This window comes from Anser anser (genome assembly GCF_964211835.1).
Source record: "Anser anser genome assembly, chromosome: 3".
In the NCBI taxonomy this organism is placed as follows: domain Eukaryota; kingdom Metazoa; phylum Chordata; class Aves; order Anseriformes; family Anatidae; genus Anser; species Anser anser.
The window spans coordinates 118,087,304-118,105,249 of NC_139722.1; the positions used below are offsets into that span (position 1 = coordinate 118,087,304).

The 17,946-nt window shown below is 39.0% G+C and overlaps 2 long non-coding RNA genes across 2 annotated transcripts; one reads left to right on the forward strand and one right to left on the reverse strand.

Moving 5' to 3' along the window:
* Positions 1–4,621: 4,621 nt before the first annotated feature.
* On the reverse strand, positions 4,622–17,934 carry LOC310896526. The gene is made up of 4 exons (XR_014581573.1): positions 17,686–17,934; positions 11,042–11,196; positions 7,729–7,815; positions 4,622–7,587 (listed from the first exon to the last, which is right to left on the reverse strand). It is a non-coding gene; the product is annotated as an uncharacterized lncRNA (long non-coding RNA).
* LOC310896528 lies at positions 14,210–16,233 on the forward strand. Its single transcript, XR_014581575.1, has 3 exons — positions 14,210–14,992; positions 15,389–15,448; positions 15,923–16,233. It is a non-coding gene; the product is annotated as an uncharacterized lncRNA (long non-coding RNA).
* Positions 17,935–17,946: the final 12 nt, after the last annotated feature.

Here is a 17,946-nt window from a genome sequence, read left to right on the forward strand (position 1 = left end):
ACTATTATGCCACTCTTGCTGCTTCTTACTCAGGCTGACACGGTGCCACAGTGGTAGCATTAGAAAGGTTTCTGCTGTCACGCTAAAAATAATTTCATATCCCCAGTCTAGGCAGATTTACAAGCAGTTAACAGTCTGATAATTTCAGTGGATCACATATTTGGTAGGATTTTGGAAACAATCTGTTTGTTTTCATTTTCATTTTTCCCTCTTTTTTTTTTCTGTCATTTATTTTCACCAGCAAGTGTGTTGAAATGTAAAGCAAATCTATTTTATGTCCTGTTATAGCTTTTTCAAACCACAGTAAATATTTGTGGTTTAATTAACAGGTTATGGTCTGCTCAAAGTGTGTGCATAGTGTTGGTCTATTTGCAGAAGAACTTCACTAAGGAATGCGTCTGTTTGTTTCTTCTCTTTCGTGAACGTAATATTTGCCATTACCTGGTATATCAGATTAGGAGTGTTATACGAATATACTGATTCTGGCAATGAAGTTTGGAAGTAACTGTGTAGATCCTGTTTGTCGTGTTTCTATGGTTATTCATAAATATTATGGCCAACTTCAGTCAATATATGCCATTTGCAAATGAAATATATGTATTTTTTTCTCTCGAATTGCTAAAAGCTGTTTTCTTTCAAAACTCATTTCAGAGTACTCAGAGAAATGCAGTCAACTTTTTATTAATATAATTTAAAGGATGCCCAATGCAAACACAGTTACTCAGTGCCAATGTTTTCATACTTGGACCAGTAGACCACTTTTATGCATTGTTTACCTCTACACTGGGTTTGGAGGGGAGGACAAGTGGGAGGAGGGGAAAGGCTGCACAAATTTAAAACAACCAAAAGGTCCTTTGGCAGTTTCCTTATTCCCTGACAAATTAGTGCACTGCCTGGAAAATTAAGGGAAACCTGATCTATAGCTCCAGTGGAAACCCCTTGTCATCTATTGTCCAGATATAAGAAATGTTACTTTTCCTCTTCCACATATGCTGAAGAAGAAATCCAGCTGAATGCTTTGCAGGCACTAGTGGCCCACTAGAGACCAAATGTAATCTTCTCCTCAGGCCTCCTGGATGACACAAGCCATGGAATTTCACCCAGTAATTTCTGTGTCAAGCCTATAACTCCTGCTACAGCATCAAGCACAGTCATGAGAAAGACTTCCATTCTTGATTTAAAGACTTTCAGTGAAGGAGATCCACCATATTCCTAGACAATGTTTTTTCCAAGTTGTTAAATACCCTTATTGTTCAAAATGCAGCCTTACCCCTACTTCGAATGGATCCTCCTTCTTCTAGTGGCTGGCTCTTATTACACCTTCATCTGTCTGAGTAGACAAAACTCCACAATTATGCTTTTTTAACCATTTAGAAAATTGTACACTGTGAGCAAGCCACTTCTCAATAAAGTGAAGAGCCTGAAATACTTCTGCCGTTTGATGTAAAGGGGTGTTATTTATTTAATCTAGTTTAGCTTGTCCTTTAAATAGTCAGCATATGGAAATAGTCTGTGTACAAAGACTAAGTTATGATTTAATGCACGGATAGCTGATAATCTGGTTTAGTCTCACCAGCATTTATTATTACCATCACTATTATTATTTTAAGAGTCAAGAACCCCTCCACACGCCTTCACCTCCATCCATTGCACTTGCCAATGTAACTGGAACAGATAAAATACCACTATGAACAGTCAACATGAATGTCTCATAGGCAACAGGAGATCTGACTCTCTATAGACTTGCAAACATTTGATCCTACCTCCAGGAGACATCACTCAGTGTTGGGAGTATTCACAAGCGACTCATTACTCTGTGTCCTGCCCTGCTTAGAAATTAGAACTGCAAAAGCTAGAAGTGACTGCTCATTTTCCCAACCTTTTGGACAGGAATAGAGCTGAGCAATAAAATAATTTTCTTGGAAAATCTCCATCTCTTCTCTTTTGTTTGTGAGTAGCTTGAGATATTCTCAGATTTATTTGAGAGGACTTGTGAACTTCTTTGCCATTTCCCTCCCAGAATAACCTATGAGAAGTTTTTGTTAACATTTTACAATTTAATTTAGTACACTGCATTGTGTAAGTTGTTTACCAAAATTAGTCATTACTTTTTCTGTCCTACGATTGGGTACTGAGACCAAATCTGCAAAGGTCAGATTAAGAACTGTACCAGAAATAAGAAGTGTTTCAGCCTGTGCTTAAGCTGTCGCATATAAAACAGTCTCGTGAATGTTACAGAACAAGGATCACAGGAGAAGAGATCAGAATGTGGGAGGCACGTTTTGGTGTGGAACTAAGTTCAGGATAAGAAGAGATGCAGCAAAGCCGCATATGCAGCTGCTACATAAATGAAATCCTGCTTCTACTAGCATTTCCTAGTTGTTGCATTATATATTGCTAACTGCGCTGTAAATACTCATTCCGTTTCATGTTTGTTTGGGAAGCATGGCTGCAGAGGCAATGTGAAGGGGTCTGAATTGAAAGGCAGGTTTATACCACCTGCTCAGGAGTGGGTCAGGCTGTGGACAGCCAGCTGCTCCATGCTGGAGCAGCATTTAGACTGACCTTAGACTTATTTAATAACATTTTGATAACTGGCATCTCTAGAACCGAGGGAGCAGAGCCATGAATTACAGCCACTTACTTCTCATCCCCAAGAGTTTGTAAACTGAGGATATCACTTCATATTTCTTATGTAAAAGTACCCTTTAAAGGTAGCATTCTTTCTACATTTAGAGCTTTTTCTGGAACTCTCTTAACTAGTGCCTGAATACAGTTCAAATCCAGTCCCAGTGCTGACATTTGTGCATGTTTCTATCCAGTATTTTCTCAGGCAAAACTCCATTGGCTTCGAGAAGGGTTTCGCTTGAGCAAGAACATCAGGTTTGACCTTTCAATTGCACAGTGACAACTAATAACAGCTCAAAACAGATTTCTCTCTCTTTTTTTTAAGCACAATACAAAAAATCTTCAGTCTATTACAGTATGTTTGCTGCCACTGAAGCTCTCTTCTCCCCAAAATAACAGAAATAAGCTGCTTTTTCCAAAGCTGCTTCAGCATCCCCTGAAGAACCTCTACGAAGTTTAAGAGTTATTAAATCAGCACCTTTCTGAGTGCCCACGCTTGCATCAAATTCAGCAGCACAGCCAGAAATATCCGATTGCCATACATGTAAATGCAGCCTAGAGCAGCTACACATTCAATTACTTCTGTGGCAGAGCAAGAGTGAGAGCTCAGCTCCTGTCCAGTCCTCTACCCCTTCGCAAATGTTTTTTTCCCCTTTCAACCTTATGAGAAGCAAGGGAGATGGTGTGGTTTGGAGTCCAGTCTAATTTATCTCCGGTGTAAATCTTGTGAACTGCTATCTAAACAACTGTTCTATAAAGCAAACCCTTTGACTGATTGGCCCCATGTGTCATAGGGCCAGGTCAGATAGGTATGTCTTCACTTATTCCATGAATGTGAGAGGAAGGCCAGCAAAAAATTCTTGCTAAATTTATTTTTATTTAATTAGACCATTAACTACATCTGACAACAAAACCTGCCAGTGAAAGGAGAAAGGTGACTTTACACTGGAGGAGACCACGTGAGTAATTGTAAGTTTATGAACTAGTCCATTATTTCATTCATCCCTTCACACTTTATTTTAAGACATTTAAGTCATAACTTCACTTTCCAAAACAGCCTGAAGTTCTCTCATCTTTCCAGTGGCTGAAGAAGAAATACTGAAGTATGCCCAGCTTACCCAGGTTAGCCCACGTGTTTGCCTTCAAAGTTGAACAAGAGGCACTTTACCTACTCTTTCAGACTTGCCTGTTGTTGAGGCCTGGGTAAAATCTTGACCTCTTGCAAGATAACAGCAAAATTTCCACTAATTTAATCAGAACCATTTCCCTCCTCACATATCCTAGCTAAGACTAGGAAACTTAAAAAAGAAGCAATTCTGAGTTGTTTTTTTCCTTTTTACAGTCAGGTAAGAAAGTGTAACAGTCATCATTTAGAGGCATTATGTGTCTTAATTCTGGAGGCTGCTCTTTTACCAAAAACACTGCCAGGCAGGCTGGAAGCTGTAGCCTAACAAGGAACAGCAAGTCATAAATTTAGATCAAGTACTCCAGTCATCACATGTGGCTTGGGGTAAAACAGTTGCCCAAATGCTGCTGAGGTCAGTGCTACACTTGTGTTGTATTGGGAGTTAAAAATGGAGCACAAAGCTGTAATGGAAGGGCAGATCCCTTCCATTTTTCTTGCTTTGGGTGTTCTTTTCTGTTTGTATTTCACCAGAAAATCTCCTGTTTTAATACTTCTATTAGTTCTAACACAGAGCTTGTACAAGTGTGCCATATCCATCCCGGCTTGCTTTACAGACTGATGGGAATTGCCCATTCTCTCCCAATTTTGCTAGTATTTTCTTTAGAGTGCAGATAAACCTCAGACAAGAAGAACTCCAATCATGCCTATATCTGTTTCTTTGAGATGCATATTACATTACTCAGGAAAGAAAGCTGAACCTCTAGGCAAAAGTGTTGTCCCATACCTGAAGCACTGCTGATAAAAAACACCTGGTTCTGCTGTACTTTCTTAGGATATTTACCTGATTCTCTATTTTATGTTGCCACATTTCAGTAGCACCTCAGTGCCCTGATGCATGAAAATGACAGAAATTGAGAGAACTCGCGGTGTCCCATAAAAGATCCTACAGGTTTCTATCTGTACTGTCTGGGGAATGAAAAACTGCTTTGGCATCCTTTTTTTTTTTTTCTCCAAGTGCATAGATTTGTGATTTTAAGATCAAGTTACTTGATAGCTTTTTATTGTCATTTGGTATGATGCATTTTACAGGGCTGGAGAGTCTTGAGATACAACGACACTGTCAGTCCTGGAAAGCTCATGGAAGTACTATAAAGAGGAAATTTTTGTAGTGTTTCCCACTAATGGTCAGATCCTTTATTGCCTTTGGAAGACCCTATATGGCCAGATCCTTTTGTCAAATAAAGGTTTATTTTCAAGGCTCTCTCCCCAAATAGTCCCACATGAATGCAGCTGTAATTTCCTTTATTAGCTTCAAAATGTGCCCTACGGGTCCACAACCTAAAACAGAGACAGTTATTTCCATTTTTTTGTTTAACATCACTTACAGTAGCTACCAAAGAGCAGACCACCTCTATGAACATACTTAATTGTGTGCAGCACCTAGCACAAATGAGGTGCATATTCTCTAGTTACTCCTGCATTAACATTCTTAACATTTTTCAAATCTGACGAATTTAATTTGGTCATTTCTATCTGCTCCTGCAGTTGTTTTAGACCATGCAGAATTACCACAGCTAGCTGATGGTGAAAAGGGTGGTTTTTTTTAGAGCTAATGAGTGTTACAGTGAGGACAGGCTCACTGGACTGACAGCTACAGAAAACACAGAGTGCCTAGAATACTGCCAGATCAACTTCCAGCCTGAAATTTGCTTCTGTAGTCTTCTACTTTCCATTCCAAACTATGTTCATCTTCATGCTTGCAGTCAGACTATCTTTTAATCTTTTAACTGTTCATTTTAAATCTTGATATCATTATAACAACAGAACTGAATCACACTAAAGCATACATCTTGACAGGGCTGAAAGCTGTAAAACAGGAAGTATTTAAGATAAGTCTGTAGCTCAGAAAGCATCACACAGAGGCCCTAATAACTACTGAGCTGTAGAGTTACCAGTTTTGCCAAAAGCAACAGATTTCTTTCTGATCTCAGTGCAACTGTTTCCACACAAATCACATATGGAGACATTTTATAGGGGTTATGTTATCTATGCCTCTTCTGTTTTCTCCTTGCATAGATTATTGTATTTTGACACTACATCTCCTCCCATATAAATGACCTTGTAAATTAAATTTATAGCTTTACAACTGGGGTCAGATCAGTACAATTTGTTCTAGTTCAGAATACGGAATAGGAAGGAGTGTTCTTTAACAGTTCAGGAATGGAAACAGCCTCCACCAATCACTAGAATAACAAACTGGGAATTGGGAATCCCATATTTCGTCTTGGCTGGCTATGTGAACAAATCATGAAGTTTTTCTGTGGCTCCAGTTCACCCATCAGTAAAGAGGAAATCTGATCATTCCTGTCTACTTCAGAGGGAACTGATCTGCATTAAGCGCTGACGCACTAACATAGAAATGACTATAAACACATAAATCTAGGTCTCAGTGGTAAACGGTAGAAGTTAAATCAACTCACTGTTCAGTAAAATGACTCCTAGCCCAGCGCTCCTATCATACTCCGAGCATGTTAGTTCTTACCCATACAGTACTCATCAGATACATCTCTGGAACTGGCAGGCGCTCAGCTTTATTACCATATGCATAGTATGCTTTATCCATTTCATACAGTGAGCACAATGAACACTGCAGACACCATATTATTGTTCACTGTCAGAAATGGAAAAAGAGTTCTAGTAAATGGTTATGGCAATGACTGTTCATTTATCAGTCTGTAAAAGCTTCATGAGAATGGACAGAATATTTGTCCAACTCCTCCCAAAAAGCTGACTTGCCAGGCTTTAAATTTTCATCACTTCACCACTTAAAGATGCACAAGATGCTGAACTTGTCTAATTTACAGATTGCTACTGTATGTATATGCTATTAGTCACTGGAAAGGTATAAAACAATCAAAAGAAGTACCAGACTATATCATGATTATGTAGAGAGAAATGTTGAAATAGAGAGAGCATCAGCAGTCAAGATCGACTAACAAATTTAGGTGAATAGCAAAATTCAATAGACAAAAAATGCACAGGCAGTTTTGTCACTCTGAGTACCAAGTCCTGATTATGGCAGTTACATAAAAAGCTGAACGTGTTTTTTCTCTGTCTCTTTTCTACCCCTTCCCCACCCCAGGCTATTGCAGCATTTTGGCTTCCATTTTCCTGCTAAAGAAGGCAATGTTTAGTAAGCAGGACACAAGACCAGGAGTCAGCACACTTGGGCTTTACTCTTGGCTGTGCCATTGTCCTGCCGCTTAACCTTTTTCATCACCCTGTGGAAACAAATAGCACCTTTGTGTGTCTTTATTTTTGTTCCTACACTTTGCAAGTCCTATGAGCAGAACTGTCCCTACATGAGCAGGGTGTGACACACAACAAAACCCCAGTCTTGGTCAGGGTCTTGACATCCTAAAATACTAAAATAAATAATTATTACTAATTGTCCAAACAGTGCACTCTCTGAGACAGCAAGTGATTGGCAGAGCAGCCTGTGTCATTCTTTCCGTTTTCACTTCATCTTGCTTGTTCAACTTTCAACTTTATATGTTAATCCTACAAATATTCATCGAAAAAGTAAGAGTCATTCATTGCTCATTTTTCAGGACTCATATTGGTGCAGTCCTCACCTAGGCACTGTACTCACTTTTTAAATTAAAAGCTGATTTTCTGAAGGCCCACCCAGTTATGACCAATGACCACGCAGTTAACAGATCATGCTGTTTAAACTGGTAAAGGACAAAAATCAAACAGCGAACTGGTACTTTACAGCCTTTTACTTTTCCTTCTTCTACACTGTTACGCTTCTTTGGATGTTGTTTTCAATTCTGGGGAATAAATTAAATGAAACACTTAAAACCAGTGTAAACAGAATGGTCAAAATAATAAGGAATTGATATCATGACTCACTGGAAAACTAAGTGGCATGAGGGTTTCACTGTAAAGCTAAAATCTCTACCTGTACATACCTGCAACATGACAGGACTTCCAGACTATCTCCACAGCATGAAGGTGTTCATTCTGCACTTCAAGCCAATGTCAGTTTGGTGAAAAACCTGGAGGGAAAAAATTAAATCTTTGTTGCCATTATGATTTTTTCATAAAATCAGAAGTCTAGACACGTTACAAATAACCAGGAGGAAAGCAATAGGCAAAATACAGTTAAAACAATCAAAAGCTGTATGACACTTGCCATTTATCCATATTCCTCTAAATTTTTATCACAGTGAATATAAATCATGCATTTATGTGTGTTCATATTTGTAAAACAGGAAGATTTTTCCTATAATGAAGTGATAGGGACTACAAAGTATGTACTAATAAGTATCTGTGTGTACATATTATCCTATTTAAGTTTGAAAATGCTAATAATAATAGATTTTTCTTTTTCCAAAACTACCACGATAAAGAAGCCCTTATTTTCTTTAATATTTAACAACGATACAACCCAAACCTCAACCACAAAGTTCCAAACTCTAGTATCTCTTGAAAACTATATCCAAATAAGGAGGCATGAGTGCTCCTCTTGCATAAAGTAAGGGATATCAGTACTAAAGCCCAGATCCTCAGACTCTGCTTTAGAGTTCACTCTTGTTTAAAGCTGAACCAGAAACAAATAGGACTGAATGCATCTGAAAACATACTGTTCCTCTGCAGTGAGGTCATCTCTTATATTCCATTGTCTAGTAGGTAAATTGTATAACAGGAAAATCCAAGTTGAAATATTCAAACTGCCAAGGATTATGAATTCTTTGTTTTGCTTTGGAAACAAACGCACAGTAGAGACCAGAGCCATAGTGCAAGGAAGACATAACAAAGGCTTTGTTTGTAAGGGGATGGAACCACTGCTCTCTGGTCAGAGATGAGGTTGGCTGATGTGTTTTCCATAATAGTCAATTGAACAATCTCAGTACTCAGTCCTGGCCAAATACTAATCTACTGAATTTATTACATTTGGGTTTCTAAATTGAAATTACCATCTGTAACCCATGTGTGGTAAACAGCACAGAACATGTGATGAGAAAGAAAACCAGCTCGTGAAAAGCTGGGCAAATCCCACTCAGTTTCAGGAGTTCAGAGAACTGTGACACTGCACATTGAATATTTTCTTGCTGAGCAAAAACTTAGCAGATTAATGAGGTTATTTGCTAAAAACCCCTCTGTTCACCTCTGTAATGGTCTGTGCAGTCCAGGTCTGGAAATGTAGTTGGTTTGACCAAAGCAATACCATCAACTAACAAAGCCAAATTTCATAGGAAAAATGCCATGGTAGCCAGAAATAATACGCACGCACACATACAGAAGACAATCACAGCTTAGAATTTCAGTGGGTTTTGTTTGTTTATTTTTTTGTATTTAGGATTTCTGTTCTCACAGTCATAAATATTCTCAGGACAACAAAAACTTATCCAATATTGCAGCTACACAATGTGAGATGGGTGAAATCCTAGACTACTAAATGCAAGACACTTGGACCTCTGCAGGCCCACCATGTCACCCAGCAGTCTTGGTCAATAAAGCTTCTGGTGGTGACTGTATGGTCTAATTCCTATTATTTCACAGAAGCCCAAGGGCTTCAAACTTTTGTGTGTGCGTGTGTCTTTCACATCTCTAATACATGTGCTCTCTTCAGAAAAACAGTCCAGAAAACAGCAAGTCTATTCATTTCCAGTTAAATAAACATACAAGGTATGAATGTCAACTAGTTGCCCACTTCATGCTTTCAGTTTGATTTGTGCCAAACCATTTGTTTGACATGATTTCTGCACAGAAATGGAAATGGGTCTGGGCTTAGTGGAAACATGTCACACTATACATGTGGACAAACAGAGCTGCAAATTACCTGCAAAATGGTGCTGAGTAAAACTTGCCTAAAAAAACGTTTTGAGAACAATTCTGTTTCCAGCAATGTTTTTGTTTGTTTGTTTAATTAACCAACTTTCTGTCTAATTTTCTGCAAATGCTGTGAGTGAAAATCTGAAATAATTTTTTAATGAGGGTATCATACAACAACTGATCCTGTAGCACTGATCCCAGGAAGCCGTGAGTCTTAAGAGCCACCCAAACAGGGTCTTCTAACCCTCCCATGATATCATTGCTTCCAGGTCATACTTCATAGCGAAATAAAAACAAGTAAAACAGGACCTCAGACATGCTAGGGCTGAACGGAGCCCATGCTTAGAGTCTAACATGAAAAGTGAGACACTAACTAAGGACTGTTCCCATAAAGCCTAGCTGTACTGTCAAAGGAGATGTGTACATTTAAATGACAATTCATCCCATCCATGGGAAGGGATGGGATGTCTCTGTAGGTGTCCATCTCTCTTCACTCTCTAGAAAATAACTCAGAAAAAAAAGTTCACATTTTTAGTGGTGAATAGAGACAGATTTTCTTTTCTTAAGGCTAACAAAAAAAACTTCCTATCTTCTACTTGCCGATAAAAATGGTCAGAATCACTTGCTCAAGGTCACATAAAAGGTCTGTAGAAAAGCTAGGAGTTAAAGCCCAGATCTTTTTTTTTAGTTCAGCCCTTCCTTCCTCATGGTGAAGTAGGCAGGAAAAAGGTTCTCACTGCTTTCCAACAACCAGCAGTGGAAATACACGATAGATTTATTTCACACTTTGTGCTTCCTGTCCATTTCTCTGTGAAAAGAACACTATCCCTGTTGTTTTCATTCTTCCTGACCTAAGTCGAAGACATAGAAATTTAGTCTACTTTTCCTGTTTCTTTGGCATTTATTCTTAGAGACGTTGTTTATGTTGTTAATCTCACTAGGGCCTGAACCTTCAACTGAGATCAGTGCACGACTTGCAACCAACTTGAATGAATTCAGTACAAGGTCTTAGACAGAACTGTTTCAATGCAAAAGGACTCCAGCTTCACAAATTACAGATCTGATAGCTCTTTCTTCTTTTCAGATCTGGGATTAACAGAATCAGGAATCTGCCTGTATTTTCTTCTATTTGACTTTCACAGACTTAAAATATCATGCTGCTTCCATCTGTTCAGGTGAGGCATTAGCACAGAAAGAGCAGGAGCAGGAATACCCATGCAGAAAGTTCTCTGAGCAAGTGTTTGTGTAACTGTCTGGAGGCAACAAGCCAAGTTATTTAACAGTGAATTATTACAAATAAAATGGCTCCTAAAACCGACCATTTGGTAAACAGTGCCTCAGTAACAAAAGAACTCATTAAATTCGTGTCATGGTGATGAAACGACCAGTTATTGATAGAAAAGCTAAGTAGAAAGAAGACATTTGTTGTTTTTTTCTAAAACCTACCTACATGTTTTCAGTCTTCTTAGGTGGGCCATCCACAGATTGTTATGAAAAGATCTGATTTTCCTTACCCAAGAGGTCAATCCAGAGCATCCCATTTCCACTCTTACACCAATGTAGACACAGATTGGAAGACCCTCAAGGCTTACAACACCAGCCTAGTGAAAAAGAGAAGTGCACAAACATCAGAATCACCACAGGTGGCTGTGTTTGACATTCAAGCAGCCAGGAAAAAAAGCCTGTGAGTCTAGTTGTGATTCCCCTGTACAAAGTGGCCTACATCAGCATTACGTGTGTTTCTGACTCTTTTCCTTTAGGGCTCAAAAACAATTTAAGAATAATATAAATTTGTCCACTTAAATACCACTTAGATATTTTTCCTGTTTAAAAAGAATTATTCAGTATTATTCATTAATGGCAAATCCATGGTAAAGCTCGAACCCCAAAATTATTAAATTATTTTAAATTGCATTTTTAAAACAGTATGATGCTGTACATGTATTTATTGTTAAGCTCACAGAGAAAGTTAAAGCACAGAGTAGGCCAATATTGGTGAATGGTTAGAACACTTACTGAACTGATAACTAGCTTCTGACAGCAGGCCCTCTCCTACCAGAAAAAAAAAGAAAAAGAAAAAAAAAGAGAAAGAAAAAGGAAAAAAAGAAATTCTCGTTCATTTAATCAGGTCTCTAAAAGGACTCATTCATTCAGAATTGGTAAAGAGACTGAGATGTGAAAAAGAAGGAAGATTTCTTTTCTTCTTACAATCCCTGCATGAATAGGAAAGCCTGTTTTCCTCTTATAATCCATAAATAAATGATGATGCCTAAGGACTCTGAAACATTGAAGTACATGATAATCAGAAGCTGACCTTTCAATTCCTTAATTTTTGCATTTAACAATTTAGCTTTACATGCAAAATATCTTTCCTATATGTTCAGTAACATTATGTTTAAAACAACTAATAAAACATTTTAAACGGTTTTTGTTGTTGTTGTTGTTGTGTTGGTTTTTTGTTTTTGTTGTTGTTGTTGTTGTTTGTTTTTAACTTCAATTCCAATTTTTATCTAAATTCAGTCTGATACAATGAACAAGCAAAAAATGAGCAGGGAGCTAGTAAAATGAAATATATTGTTCATCCTTTTCTAGCATAATTCAAATTCTAGTAAATTTGGAGAGTCAAGAAACCTAATGTTTTGTTACATAATCTCTAAAATACAGATACAGGGATAATACCATGGCAGAAAAGGTCAGGACCAAGGAAAACTTTTAGTAGAAATATACCAATGAATGTCAATTCCTCAAAGCTTTAAAGGTAGATATAAAACAAGGCTGAAGTGGATTATTCAACATGTTGTATCAGGGCATTGTTACAGATCATGTTTGAAAACAAAGGGTATCTTTGCCACCCACTGCTTTTCCAGGAAGCAGCATGGACTCTCACCTTCTCAACTCCCCAGAAATCAAGACACACATGCAGGTTTACAAAAAAGAACCGTCAGGAGAAAAATACAGTCTGAGAGGCGTATCAGCAGCATGATCCTGGTGTACACCTGTCTTTTTCTCACTCCATCCCTCATGCTGTCTGACCGCATGTACTCCAGCCAGTTCTCTTTCCCCTCTCCTAACTTGTTCTCACTTGCCTGACACATTGTTTCTAGCATCTCCCCTACAAGAATTGCTCCCAGTCTCAAGAAACTCTCGCTGGAATTCAGAGGAACTGTTTCACAGCCTCTGCCAATATCTCATATTATTTTGCATGAAGAATATGCACTCTGCTGCTCATAATGCTCACTCCCATCCCTGCTGTGTGCTCACCTTAAAAGACTTAAGAGCTGAGTGCTACGCAGAGTTTGGGGAGGGGGAACACGGCAGCTAGGCTGTTACTTGGATTTAGCTGCTAGAAGGCTCTGGGGAGCAGAAAGAGGTACAAAGATGGGCATTTGTGTATTTAAGTTGACTTTAGCATAATGGAAACAGTGCATAACTCCCACCTCCCCAGCCACCAAGGCTCTGTCAGCCTTAGTCAGCATCCCAACGCCCTCCTGCTCATCCTCCTGGAAGTAAAAGAGCCGTTCTGAGTCTGACATTTCTTCCAGAGGCAAGCCTAGCAGGGTCTTCCTTCCTTTTAACTTGCCATCATTCAGAGTTTTAGTACCTTGAACCATCCTGTAACACCTATCAGGATTAGCTTCCAGTAGAGAAGCGCTCGTACTTGATCCAAGCTAATCAAATGTTATTTAGATACTAAGCCCCAGGGTTTAACTGAGCAAACCCAACAACCTAAGCAAAAATGACCTTCTTAGTGTGGCTACTGTAGCCTCCTTTTTGACCCCTTTTGCCACAATTTTGGCTGAGACAAGATAGAGTTAAAGCCATTTTGAATGGGCCAAAAATAATACAGTAAGTGTCCCTCTGATGCCACCAGACTATTTTATCATAAGGTGAAAAAAGCTGTTTTAGATGGAACTGGACATTTTTTACATACTACTAAAATGGGGGTTTTAGTAAATAACATTTTGTTTTTAAACTTTTATTTCAGCCTTTCCCAATGGATTTAGTAACCATATTAAGGGTTTTAAGAGCTCGTATTATAATCAAATGCAGGTCTGAACTTACAAGTCATGCATGACCTGGCAGTCAGGAGGTTATGGTGAGTAAGAAGGTAGACCACAGAGAACCAAGGAACAGGAAACTTTTGGTCTAGTGTTGATGGAAAAGCTCTGGATTAGATGGATGCAGGACTGAATAACTTATTTCAGGCAAACAGCTCTCTCAGAACTTTCTGATCCTTTTATAGAGGAAACGCTGAAGATGTATGATGTAAGATTTCAGAGGTGCACATGTTAAGCTGCAAAGTCTTATTCTGAGTGATATACTGCAGGATGTGTGTTTACGCAGCTATATAGAGCAATTTCCCCTTCTTCCATTCACAGGCTCCATTGACCAACTTCCTTAATTTCAAAAAAATTACTAGTACATAAAAGCTGCTACTTAGACAGTTCAGTCCCTTATCAAAACTGCTCTTTCTGTGCAGCCACAGAAACAATTCCTTTTCCACCAGTGACAGTGCCACAGACATCCAGATGATGACAACTTAAAAAAGGCAAAGCATTTCACTTGCATTAAAATTAACCTCTTTTTTTTCTTTTTTTTTGGGGGGGGGGGGGAGGGAGGGGCTGTTAAATTTCAACCTCACATGTACATGTGACCTTCTGATAGATACTGAGGGGCAGTAAATACACTAGCTTATAAATTCACGTTCCTAAAGCCAGTTCCAAGAGCGTATGAGGTTGCGTTGCCTTAACTTCAGTATTACCCTGGACTCCGATGAGCAGGATGTTGATTTTAATTCTGCCCACTAAAGCGCAACACAAGCTGTCAATGAAGAACTTGGAGAAAGAGAAGGCTAAGCTATTAAGAGGAGCTGAATTCCTTGAGTGAACTTAGGCTTGATTAAATTTCTGAAAATATAATGTAACATTAATAACAAATTTAAACTTTGACCGAGGTTAGCTCTTTAATTTCCATTGGAATAAAAACAAACAGATGTCTCTAGAGTAAAATGAACAAAACAAAAAGTATTTTAAAATTGGTCAAGAAGTCCAAATCTCACTAGGAAAGCTGTACATACAGTTCCCATTCATATTAATTGTAGGCATCAGTCAAAAAAAACATGTGTGATCGGTTGCTACAGCTCAGCTGATGACTGGTAACTTGATGATGTGCTGGAGGCCAAAATCTATCTAGAGGCAGCCTCCTGTGCTGGCTGATAGAGCTGGCTGATGATTAAAAGGATATTAATTTAAATTAATATTGAAGGTGTTCAGATTAAAATAAAATAATTTAAAAAGAAAGCTGATAAAATTCAAAATACATTAACTTCAGGGAGGAGAGTCCCCTCCACCCTTTGTATTTTAGGCAAACCTGCCCTCTTTACTGGTACTTTCACTGGTAAGGCTTCTCATAACAAAAGTGTAAGGATCCCAGGTATTAACTACTTTGGGGACGAGGAAAATGCATAAACCATGGTTTGTTGGTGTCGATATTATTATTTAACTTCCACAAGCATGTCAGAACCAATTCCTGATTTATTTTTTCAGAGAATAAGGCAGACAGTTATTTTGCAGGAAATTATTAGATGCATATGGCTAATACTTAACCTTGGGTGAAAATCCTGTGATATTATTAAAATGAATATATATATGTATAACTAAAAAAAATAAACCTCCATGTTATTTTTCTGGTCATAACTCTACGGTTTTATGACATGACATTTATTCCTAAAAGTCAGATGTTACGAAATACTGGATCACATTTAGAGGCAAAGTAATTTTATCTTCTTTCCAGATCTGGATTACCTGACCTGGGCCACAATTACTAAAGCTAATGTCCTGTTGTATCATAAAGGTCAGTATTTGCTGATACTGTTCATTTTTGCCATACTCAGCCTGCAAAACTTGCCTTAACATCTCAAAGAAAATATACAGCTTGTTTGGAAACATATAGAAATGGCATGCTTGGGTGTCGCCTCTCTGAAGCTAATTTAGAGATTAATGTAGATATTTTGGACTTTTCATTTTCAAAATCCTTCCTCATCAGAGCAGAGCGATAGTGCAGGAGGCCTTGGGGTGGGAGAGACAGGGGGATCCACACTGTGGAGCATTATGCTGCAACTAAGAGCTGTTTGTAACACAGGGTTACTGTTTGGAGAAGGGAAAGTTTAGAGCAGAAAAAGGACCAGAGGGTGGCTTGGAACAGAGGTCAGTGTCAAGGGGGAATCCTGCTGCAAGGGATTAATTAAGCCCAGAAACTGCCTCTGTTTTTATTACTATTTATAATTAGAAATAAATGATAGTAATTTTTAAAACTTAACTTTCACAGCAAAATCCCGAGGTCATGAGAATCAATGGCACTACAGATGACTGAGGGGAAGATAGGAAAACGTGCAGCTGCATGGGATCCATCAGCTGCAGGCTCCCATTCCTTGTCCCACTGTTCACCTCCTCCTCAGTGCTCCTCACTGTACTAAGCCAATGCAGTGCCGGCAAATGTAAGAGCAAATCCAGGTCCACAGCATGCCAGGACACAACTCCTGCTGCTTCGCTGTGAGATCCTTTTGCATTACTCCAGGCATTCGTTCGGCCTCTGCTCACTCCATCGATGGGTAACATAATTCAGGATTGCCATGGGCACTCTGTCATCAATAGGGCAGGGATTAGAGCCCAGTACAGACAGCACATCCTGGGTAACAGCCATGCCTGCAAGAGCACCTCCCCTGGGACCCCAGCATGTGCAGGAGAAAAAGCCAGTACACCAGGAGACAAAGCCATGCCTGCTTTGAGCCATGGCAGGGAAAGAGCACAAACTGAAAACAAGCATGACTGTGACAGTCTGGGTTCCCTGACAAATCGGCTTCTCTGCTGCTCACCTTCCAGCCTTTCCTGCAGAAACTGATCTTTTAACATCTTCACATCTCAGCTGTACTCCAGCACTTCCTAGGACAGCCACACCAACCTGGCAGAAAATTTTCCTGTCATGTAGTGCATGCCTGTATCTCACATTACCTTCACATCCACTTGAGTTGACCTTCCTTTCTGCACTGAAGGGAGATTCAGCTGCCACTCAAACTACCCAGCTCCTGTAAACTTTAAAGAGGTGTGTCTTTATCAGTACTCAAGTATTTAAAAAAAAAAAAAGTTCTGCTGGAAATTTGGGATTCATTTGAGTGAAAGACCACAAACTACCTTCAAATCACGGCCAGTAGAGAATGCAGGAACTTATACAACTTTGCTATGAATCAGTTTCATTCTCTGCAAAAAAACACTAGCTCTTTGTTTACTGCAGGCCCTACCAATTATAGCTGTTACATCACCTAGCTCAATATAATGCCTCACATCACAGGAGTCATTATAGATAACAGTAAATTTATTACCGAAAACAAGCTGCTGTTGTGGCTGCTCCTGTGCAATGTGAAGAGTCTTGGAATGTAAATTACTTATCTTAAAAGTAACCTGCAGTTGGACAGTTTGCAATGAGCCCAGCCGTATGACAATCCCAGCGTGTTCTGCCTGCACAAGATTTACTGAAATAGCTTCATTGTCACTTGGAAAGATCATTCAGAAACAGTTATTTTGTTTTTTTTTCAGATATGTGGAGCTGGTACGAGGTTTTTACATCTAAAGCAACCTGCCCACCAGAAAGGTCCTCACTCTGCAAAGGGAGGCTTTGCTTTCCATAGAAACCCAGAGTTTCTCATCAGAAAACTTAAGCCCTCCTACCAAATGCTTCTCAGCTTTTCAAAATGACAAAAGTTCACCAGAAAAACAAAACGCTTCTAATATTCGCACCAAGTGGAAATTGCCAGGAAGCTCAAAACGAATCAGGCCCGTTTCCCTCTCTAGTCATTCCCTGGGTATCTCTCTGCAGCACTAATCCCCAGATTAGTCTCCAGCTAAGAAATCATAACGTACCACTTCACCATGAGTAAGCATTACAATTCAGTGAAAAGTTTCCTTAGCGTTAGTCCCTTTGTAAGTGACTAATCAGGATATAACTCCAGGTATTTTTCCTGCCCTTTTCTTAAAATATAGTTAGTACACACAGTTACATTACAGTGGAAACATTACTCCAGCTACTACCCTTACCAATAAAGATATACATATACATGCTCCTTTCCTCCTGTCTCTTCAGAGTAAGTCTTTACTAGCAGGTGCCACAGGTTACTTAGTGCTTACAGAAGAGCTGGATCCCACTAGCAATGACTGACAGAAGTATCATCACAACCAGGGTTTCCTCATTTTCTGTTAGGAAACACAGTAAGTTTTCCTGATCTGCCTCTCAAATGAGCCTTGCTTCTGTGTGGACCATGAAACGGGACACAGGTTTTCACGACCTTATAAATAAGA